The sequence below is a fragment of the Cloeon dipterum genome, unplaced genomic scaffold, assembly GCF_949628265.1.
Source record: "Cloeon dipterum unplaced genomic scaffold, ieCloDipt1.1 scaffold_12_ctg1, whole genome shotgun sequence".
NCBI classification, from domain to species: domain Eukaryota; kingdom Metazoa; phylum Arthropoda; class Insecta; order Ephemeroptera; family Baetidae; genus Cloeon; species Cloeon dipterum.
Genome location: NW_027052679.1, coordinates 22,485 through 33,726, shown reverse-complemented (window position 1 = coordinate 33,726; position 11,242 = coordinate 22,485).

Genomic DNA, 11,242 nt, shown 5'->3' with positions numbered 1-11,242 from the left:
TGATTGGTTGATCCCATGACAAAGAATCAATAGTTTTGGTCTTGCGTGCTTGGAAATCAATCAAACTTCAGATGATTGGTCGATCCCATGACAATGAATCGATAGAGTTGGATTCAAATTCTTGGAATTCCATCAAACTTCAGATGTTTGGTCCATCCCATGACAAAGAATCGAGAGTTTTGTTCTTGCGTTCTTGGAATTCAATCAAACTTCAGATGATTGGTCGATCCCATGAAAAAGAATCGATATATTTGGTCTCGCTTTCTTGAATATCCATCAAACTTCAGATGATTGGTCGATCCAATGACAAAGAATCGATAGTTTTGGTCTTGCTTTCTTGGAATTCCATCTAACTTCAGATGATTGGTCGATCCCATGAAAAAGAATCGATAGCGTTGGATTAAAATTCTTGGAATTCCATCAAACTTTAGTTGATTGGTCGATCCCATAACAAAGAATCGAGAGTTTTGTTCTTGCGTTCTTGGAATTCAATCAAACTTCAGATGATTGGTCGATCCCATGACAAAGAATCGATAGTTTTGTTCATGCGTTCTTAGAATTCAAACAAACTTCAGATGATTGGTCGATCCCATGACAAAGAATCAATAGTTTTGGTCTTGCGTTCTTGGAAATCAATCAAACTTCAGATGATTGGTCGATCCCATGACAAAGAATCGATAGAGTTGGATTCAAATTCTTGGAATTCCATCAAACTTCAGATGATTGGTAGATCCCATATCAAAGAATCGAGAGTTTTGTTCTAACGTTCTTGGAATTCATTCAAACTTCAGATGATTGGTCGATCCCATGACAAAGAATCAATAGTTTTGGTCTTGCTTTCTTGGAATTCCATCTAACTTCAAATGATTGGTCGATCCCATGAAAAAGAATCGATAGAGTTGGATTAAAATTCTTGGAATTCCATGAAACTTTAGTTGATTGGTCGATCCCATAACAAAGAATCGAGAGTTTTGTTCTTGCGTTCTTGGAATTCCATCAAACTTCAGTTGATTGGTCGATCCCATAACAAATAATCGAGAGTTTTGTTCTTTCGTTCTTTGAATTCAATCAAACTTCAGATGATTGGTCGATCCCATGACAAAGAATCAATAGTTTTGGTCTTGCTTACTTGGAATTCCATCTAACTTCAGATGATTGGTCGATCCCATGAAAAAGAATCGATAGCGTTGGATTAAAATTCTTGGAATTCCATCAAACTTTAGTTGATTGGTCGATCCCATAACAAAGAATCGAGAGTTTTGTTCTTGCGTTCTTGGAATTAAATCAAACTTCAGATGATTGGTCGATCCCATGACAAAGAATCGATAGTTTTGTTCATGCGTTCTTAGAATTCCATCAAACTTCAGATGATTGGTCGATCCCATGACAAAGAATCAATAGTTTTGGTCTTGCGTTCTTGGAAATCAATCAAATTTCAGATGATTGGTCGATCCCATGACAATGAATCGATAGAGTTGGATTCAAATTCTTGGAATTCCATCAAACTTCAGATGTTTGGTCCATCCCATTACAAAGAATCGAGAGTTTTGTTCTTGCGTTCTTGGAATTCAATCAAACTTCAGATGATTGGTTAATCCCATGACAAAGAATCAATAGTTTTGGTCTCGCTTTCTTGAATATCCATCAAACTTCAGATGATTGGTCGATCCCATGACAAAGAATCGATAGTTTTGGTCTTGCTTTCTTGGAATTCCATCTAACTTCAGATGATTGGTCGATCCCATGAAAAAGAATCGATATATTTGGTCTCGCTTTCTTGAATATCCATCAAACTTCAGATGATTGGTCGATCCCATGACAAAGAATCGATAGTTTTGGTCTTGCTTTCTTGGAATTCCATCTAACTTCAGATGATTGGTCGATCCCATGAAAAAGAATCGATAGCGTTGGATTAAAATTCTTGGAATTCCATCAAACTTTAGTTGATTGGTCGATCCCATAACAAAGAATCGAGAGTTTTGTTCTTGCGTTCTTGGAATTCAATCAAACTTCAGATGATTGGTCGATCCCATGACAAAGAATCAATAGTTTTGGTCTTGCGTTCTTGGAAATCAATCAAACTTCAGATGATTGGTCGATCCCATGACAAAGAATCGATAGAGTTGGATTCAAATTCTTGGAATTCCATCAAACTTCAGATGAGTGGTAGATCCCATATCAAAGAATCGAGAGTTTTGTTCTAACGTTCTTGGAATTCATTCAAACTTCAGATGATTGGTCGATCCCATGACAAAGAATCAATAGTTTTGGTCTTGCTTTCTTGGAATTCCATCTAACTTCAAATGATTGGTCGATCCCATGAAAAAGAATCGATAGAGTTGGATTAAAATTCTTGGAATTCCATGGAACTTTAGTTGATTGGTTGATCCCATAACAAAGAATCGAGAGTTTTGTTCTTGCGTTCTTGGAATTCAATTAAACTTCAGATGATTGGTCGATCCCATGACAAAGAATCGATAGTTTTGTTCATGCGTTCTTGGATATATATAAAACTTCAGATGATTGGTCCATCCCATGACAAAGAATCAATAATTTTGGTCTTGCGGTCTTGGAAATCAATCAAACTTCAGATGATTGGTCGATCCCATGACAAAGAATCGATAGAGTTGGATTCAAATTCTTGGAATTCCATCAAACATCAGATGATTGGTAGATCCCATATCAAAGATTCGAGAGTTTTGTTCTTGCGTTTTTGGAATTCAATCAAACTTCAGATGATTAGTCGATCCCATGACAAAGAATCAGTTTTGTTCATGCGTTCTTGGAATTCCATCAAACTTCAGATGATTGGTCGATCCCATGACAAAGAATCGATAGAGTTGGATTCAAATTCTTGGAATTCCATCAAACTTCAGATGATTGGTCGATCCCATGACAAAGAATCGATAGTTTTGTTCTTGCGTTCCTCGAATTCAATCAAACTTCAGAAGATTGGTCGATCCCATGACAAAGAATCAATAGTTTTGGTCTTGCGTTCTTGGAAATCAATCAAACTTCAGATGATTGGTCGATCCCATGACAATGAATCGATAGAGTTGGATTCAAATTCTTGGAATTCCATCAAACTTCAGATGTTTGGTCCATCCCATTACAAAGAATCGAGAGTTTTGTTCTTGCGTTCTTGGAATTCAATCAAACTTCAGATGATTGGTTAATCCCATGACAAAGAATCAATAGTTTTGGTCTCGCTTTCTTGAATATCCATCAAACTTCAGATGATTGGTCGATCCCATGACAAAGAATCGATAGTTTTGGTCTTGCTTTCTTGGAATTCCATCTAACTTCAGATGATTGGTCGATCCCATGAAAAAGAATCGATATATTTGGTCTCGCTTTCTTGAATATCCATCAAACTTCAGATGATTGGTCGATCCCATGACAAAGAATCGATAGTTTTGTTCATGCGTTCTTAGAATTCAAACAAACTTCAGATGATTGGTCGATCCCATGTCAAAGAATCAATAGTTTTGGTCTTGCGTTCTTGGAAATCAATCAAACTTCAGATGATTGGTCGATCCCATGACAAAGAATCGATAGAGTTGGATTCAAATTCTTGGAATTCCATCAAACTTCAGATGATTGGTAGATCCCATATCAAAGAATCGAGAGTTTTGTTCTAACGTTCTTGGAATTCATTCAAACTTCAGATGATTGGTCGATCCCATGACAAAGAATCAATAGTTTTGGTCTTGCTTTCTTGGAATTCCATCTAACTTCAAATGATTGGTCGATCCCATGAAAAAGAATCGATAGAGTTGGATTAAAATTCTTGGAATTCCATCAAACTAAAGATGATTGGTAGATCCCATATCAAAGAATCGAGAGTTTTGTTCTTGTGTTCTTGGAATTCAATCAAACTTCAGATGATTGGTTGATCCCATAACAAAGAATCGAGAGTTTTGTTCTTGCGTTCTTGGAATTCAATTAAACTTCAGATGATTGGTCGATCCCATGACAAAGAATCGATAGTTTTGTTCATGCGTTCCTGGATATATATAAAACTTCAAATGATTGGTCCATCCCATGACAAAGAATCGAGAGTTTTGTTCTTGCGTTCTTGGAATTCAATCAAACTTCAGATGATTGGTTGATCCCATGACAAAGAATCAATAGTTTTGGTCTTGCGTGCTTGGAAATCAATCAAACTTCAGATGATTGGTCGATCCCATGACAATGAATCGATAGAGTTGGATTCAAATTCTTGGAATTCCATCAAACTTCAGATGTTTGGTCCATCCCATGACAAAGAATCGAGAGTTTTGTTCTTGCGTTCTTGGAATTCAATCAAACTTCAGATGATTGGTCGATCCCATGAAAAAGAATCGATATATTTGGTCTCGCTTTCTTGAATATCCATCAAACTTCAGATGATTGGTCGATCCAATGACAAAGAATCGATAGTTTTGGTCTTGCTTTCTTGGAATTCCATCTAACTTCAGATGATTGGTCGATCCCATGAAAAAGAATCGATAGCGTTGGATTAAAATTCTTGGAATTCCATCAAACTTTAGTTGATTGGTCGATCCCATAACAAAGAATCGAGAGTTTTGTTCTTGCGTTCTTGGAATTCAATCAAACTTCAGATGATTGGTCGATCCCATGACAAAGAATCGATAGTTTTGTTCATGCGTTCTTAGAATTCAAACAAACTTCAGATGATTGGTCGATCCCATGACAAAGAATCAATAGTTTTGGTCTTGCGTTCTTGGAAATCAATCAAACTTCAGATGATTGGTCGATCCCATGACAAAGAATCGATAGAGTTGGATTCAAATTCTTGGAATTCCATCAAACTTCAGATGATTGGTAGATCCCATATCAAAGAATCGAGAGTTTTGTTCTAACGTTCTTGGAATTCATTCAAACTTCAGATGATTGGTCGATCCCATGACAAAGAATCAATAGTTTTGGTCTTGCTTTCTTGGAATTCCATCTAACTTCAAATGATTGGTCGATCCCATGAAAAAGAATCGATAGAGTTGGATTAAAATTCTTGGAATTCCATGAAACTTTAGTTGATTGGTCGATCCCATAACAAAGAATCGAGAGTTTTGTTCTTGCGTTCTTGGAATTCCATCAAACTTCAGTTGATTGGTCGATCCCATAACAAAGAATCGAGAGTTTTGTTCTTTCGTTCTTTGAATTCAATCAAACTTCAGATGATTGGTCGATCCCATGACAAAGAATTGATAGAGTTGGATTCAAATTCTTGGAATTCCATCAAACTAAAGATGATTGGTAGATCCCATACCAAAGAATCGAGAGTTTTGTTCTTGCGTTCTTGGAATTCAATCAAACTTCAGATGATTGGTTGATCCCATAACAAAGAATCGAGAGTTTTGTTCTTGCGTTCTTGGAATTCAATTAAACTTCAGATGATTGGTCGATCCCATGACAAAGAATCGATAGTTTTGTTCATGCGTTCCTGGATATATATAAAACTTCAGATGATTGGTCCATCCCATGACAAAGAATCAATAGTTTTGGTCTTGCTTTCTTGGAATTCCATCTAACTTCAGATGATTGGTCGATCCCATGAAAAAGAATCGATAGCGTTGGATTAAAATTCTTGGAATTCCATCAAACTTTAGTTGATTGGTCGATCCCATAACAAAGAATCGAGAGTTTTGTTCTTGCGTTCTTGGAATTAAATCAAACTTCAGATGATTGGTCGATCCCATGACAAAGAATCGATAGTTTTGTTCATGCGTTCTTAGAATTCCATCAAACTTCAGATGATTGGTCGATCCCATGACAAAGAATCAATAGTTTTGGTCTTGCGTTCTTGGAAATCAATCAAACTTCAGATGATTGGTCGATCCCATGACAATGAATCGATAGAGTTGGATTCAAATTCTTGGAATTCCATCAAACTTCAGATGTTTGGTCCATCCCATTACAAAGAATCGAGAGTTTTGTTCTTGCGTTCTTGGAATTCAATCAAACTTCAGATGATTGGTTAATCCCATGACAAAGAATCAATAGTTTTGGTCTCGCTTTCTTGAATATTCATCAAACTTCAGATGATTGGTCGATCCCATGACAAAGAATCGATAGTTTTGGTCTTGCTTTCTTGGAATTCCATCTAACTTCAGATGATTGGTCGATCCCATGAAAAGGAATCGATATATTTGGTCTCGCTTTCTTGAATATCCATCAAACTTCAGATGATTGGTCGATCCCATGACAAAGAATCGATAGTTTTGGTCTTGCTTTCTTGGAATTCCATCTAACTTCAGATGATTGGTCGATCCCATGAAAAAGAATCGATAGCGTTGGATTAAAATTCTTGGAATTCCATCAAACTTTAGTTGATTGGTCGATCCCATAACAAAGAATCGAGAGTTTTGTTCTTGCGTTCTTGGAATTCAATCAAACTTCAGATGATTGGTCGATCCCATGACAAAGAATCGATAGATTTGTTCATGATTTCTTAGAATTCAAACAAACTTCAGATGATTGGTTGATCCCATGACAAAGAATCAATAGTTTTGGTCTTGCGTTCTTGGAAATCAATCAAACTTCAGATGATTGGTCGATCCCATGACAAAGAATCAATAGTTTTGGTCTTGCGTGCTTGGAAATCAATCAAACTTCAGATGATTGGTCGATCCCATGACAATGAATCGATAGAGTTGGATTCAAATTCTTGGAATTCCATCAAACTTCAGATGTTTGGTCCATCCCATGACAAAGAATCGAGAGTTTTGTTCTTGCGTTCTTGGAATTCAATCAAACTTCAGATGATTGGTCGATCCCATGAAAAAGAATCGATATATTTGGTCTCGCTTTCTTGAATATCCATCAAACTTCAGATGATTGGTCGATCCAATGACAAAGAATCGATAGTTTTGGTCTTGCTTTCTTGGAATTCCATCTAACTTCAGATGATTGGTCGATCCCATGAAAAAGAATCGATAGCGTTGGATTAAAATTCTTGGAATTCCATCAAACTTTAGTTGATTGGTCGATCCCATAACAAAGAATCGAGAGTTTTGTTCTTGCGTTCTTGGAATTCAATCAAACTTCAGATGATTGGTCGATCCCATGACAAAGAATCGATAGTTTTGTTCATGCGTTCTTAGAATTCAAACAAACTTCAGATGATTGGTCGATCCCATGACAAAGAATCAATAGTTTTGGTCTTGCGTTCTTGGAAATCAATCAAACTTCAGATGATTGGTCGATCCCATGACAAAGAATCGATAGAGTTGGATTCAAATTCTTGGAATTCCATCAAACTTCAGATGATTAGTAGATCCCATATCAAAGAATCGAGAGTTTTGTTCTAACGTTCTTGGAATTCATTCAAACTTCAGATGATTGGTCGATCCCATGACAAAGAATCAATAGTTTTGGTCTTGCTTTCTTGGAATTCCATCTAACTTCAAATGATTGGTCGATCCCATGAAAAAGAATCGATAGAGTTGGATTAAAATTCTTGGAATTCCATGAAACTTTAGTTGATTGGTCGATCCCATAACAAAGAATCGAGAGTTTTGTTCTTGCGTTCTTGGAATTCCATCAAACTTCAGTTGATTGGTCGATCCCATAACAAAGAATCGAGAGTTTTGTTCTTTCGTTCTTTGAATTCAATCAAACTTCAGATGATTGGTCGATCCCATGACAAAGAATCGATATATTTGGTCTCGCTTTCTTGGATATCCATCAAACTTCAGATGATTGGTCGATCCCATATCAAAGAATCGAGAGTTTTGTTCTTGCGTTCTTGGAATTCAATCAAACTTCAGATGATTGGTCGATCCCATGACAAAGAATCAATAGTTTTGGTCTTGCTTTCTTGGAATTCCATCTAACTTCAGATGATTGGTCGATCCCATATCAAAGAATCGAGAGTTTTGTTCTTGCGTTCTTCGAATTCAATCAAACTTCAGATGATTGGTCGATCCCATGACAAAGAATCAATAGTTTTGGTCTTGCTTACTTGGAATTCCATCTAACTTCAGATGATTGGTCGATCCCATGAAAAAGAATCGATAGCGTTGGATTAAAATTCTTGGAATTCCATCAAACTTTAGTTGATTGGTCGATCCCATAACAAAGAATCGAGAGTTTTGTTCTTGCGTTCTTGGAATTAAATCAAACTTCAGATGATTGGTCGATCCCATGACAAAGAATCGATAGTTTTGTTCATGCGTACTTAGAATTCCATCAAACTTCAGATGATTGGTCGATCCCATGACAAAGAATCAATAGTTTTGGTCTTGCGTTCTTGGAAATCAATCAAACTTCAGATGATTGGTCGATCCCATGACAATGAATCGATAGAGTTGGATTCAAATTCTTGGAATTCCATCAAACTTCAGATGTTTGGTCCATCCCATTACAAAGAATCGAGAGTTTTGTTCTTGCGTTCTTGGAATTCAATCAAACTTCAGATGATTGGTTAATCCCATGACAAAGAATCAATAGTTTTGGTCTCGCTTTCTTGAATATCCATCAAACTTCAGATGATTGGTCGATCCCATGACAAAGAATCGATAGTTTTGGTCTTGCTTTCTTGGAATTCCATCTAACTTCAGATGATTGGTCGATCCCATGAAAAAGAATCGATATATTTGGTCTCGCTTTCTTGAATATCCATCAAACTTCAGATGATTGGTCGATCCCATGACAAAGAATCGATAGTTTTGGTCTTGCTTTCTTGGAATTCCATCTAACTTCAGATGATTGGTCGATCCCATGAAAAAGAATCGATAGCGTTAGATTAAAATTCTTGGAATTCCATCAAACTTTAGTTGATTGGTCGATCCCATAACAAAGAATCGAGAGTTTTGTTCTTGCGTTCTTGGCATTCAATCAAACTTCAGATGATTGGTCGATCCCATGACAAAGAATCGATAGATTTGTTCATGCGTTCTTAGAATTCAAACAAACTTCAGATGATTGGTTGATCCCATGACAAAGAATCAATAGTTTTGGTCTTGCGTTCTTGGAAATCAATCAAACTTCAGATGATTGGTCGATCCCATGACAAAGAATCGATAGAGTTGGATTCAAATTCTTGGAATTCCATCAAACTTCAGATGAGTGGTAGATCCCATATCAAAGAATCGAGAGTTTTGTTCTAACGTTCTTGGAATTCATTCAAACTTCAGATGATTGGTCGATCCCATGACAAAGAATCAATAGTTTTGGTCTTGCTTTCTTGGAATTCCATCTAACTTCAAATGATTGGTCGATCCCATGAAAAAGAATCGATAGAGTTGGATTAAAATTCTTGGAATTCCATGGAACTTTAGTTGATTGGTTGATCCCATAACAAAGAATCGAGAGTTTTGTTCTTGCGTTCTTGGAATTCAATTAAACTTCAGATGATAGGTCGATCCCATGACAAAGAATCGATAGTTTTGTTCATGCGTTCTTGGATATATATAAAACTTCAGATGATTGGTCCATCCCATGACAAAGAATCAATAATTTTGGTCTTGCGGTCTTGGAAATCAATCAAACTTCAGATGATTGGTCGATCCCATGACAAAGAATCGATAGAGTTGGATTCAAATTCTTGGAATTCCATCAAACATCAGATGATTGGTAGATCCCATATCAAAGATTCGAGAGTTTTGTTCTTGCGTTTTTGGAATTCAATCAAACTTCAGATGATTAGTCGATCCCATGACAAAGAATCAGTTTTGTTCATGCGTTCTTGGAATTCCATCAAACTTCAGATGATTGGTCGATCCCATGACAAAGAATCGATAGAGTTGGATTCAAATTCTTGGAATTCCATCAAACTTCAGATGATTGGTCGATCCCATGACAAAGAATCGATAGTTTTGTTCTTGCGTTCCTCGAATTCAATCAAACTTCAGAAGATTGGTCGATCCCATGACAAAGAATCAATAGTTTTGGTCTTGCGTTCTTGGAAATCAATCAAACTTCAGATGATTGGTCGATCCCATGACAATGAATCGATAGAGTTGGATTCAAATTCTTGGAATTCCATCAAACTTCAGATGTTTGGTCCATCCCATTACAAAGAATCGAGAGTTTTGTTCTTGCGTTCTTGGAATTCAATCAAACTTCAGATGATTGGTTAATCCCATGACAAAGAATCAATAGTTTTGGTCTCGCTTTCTTGAATATCCATCAAACTTCAGATGATTGGTCGATCCCATGACAAAGAATCGATAGTTTTGGTCTTGCTTTCTTGGAATTCCATCTAACTTCAGATGATTGGTCGATCCCATGAAAAAGAATCGATATATTTGGTCTCGCTTTCTTGAATATCCATCAAACTTCAGATGATTGGTCGATCCCATGACAAAGAATCGATAGTTTTGTTCATGCGTTCTTAGAATTCAAACAAACTTCAGATGATTGGTCGATCCCATGTCAAAGAATCAATAGTTTTGGTCTTGCGTTCTTGGAAATCAATCAAACTTCAGATGATTGGTCGATCCCATGACAAAGAATCGATAGAGTTGGATTCAAATTCTTGGAATTCCATCAAACTTCAGATGATTGGTAGATCCCATATCAAAGAATCGAGAGTTTTGTTCTAACGTTCTTGGAATTCATTCAAACTTCAGATGATTGGTCGATCCCATGACAAAGAATCAATAGTTTTGGTCTTGCTTTCTTGGAATTCCATCTAACTTCAAATGATTGGTCGATCCCATGAAAAAGAATCGATAGAGTTGGATTAAAATTCTTGGAATTCCATCAAACTAAAGATGATTGGTAGATCCCATATCAAAGAATCGAGAGTTTTGTTCTTGTGTTCTTGGAATTCAATCAAACTTCAGATGATTGGTTGATCCCATAACAAAGAATCGAGAGTTTTGTTCTTGCGTTCTTGGAATTCAATTAAACTTCAGATGATTGGTCGATCCCATGACAAAGAATCGATAGTTTTGTTCATGCGTTCCTGGATATATATAAAACTTCAGATGATTGGTCCATCCCATGACAAAGAATCGAGAGTTTTGTTCTTGCGTTCTTGGAATTCAATCAAACTTCAGATGATTGGTTGATCCCATGACAAAGAATCAATAGTTTTGGTCTTGCGTGCTTGGAAATCAATCAAACTTCAGATGATTGGTCGATCCCATGACAATGAATCGATAGAGTTGGATTCAAATTCTTGGAATTCCATCAAACTTCAGATGTTTGGTCCATCCCATTACAAAGAATCGAGAGTTTTGTTCTTGCGTTCTTGGAATTCAATCAAACTTCAGATGATTGGTTAATCCCA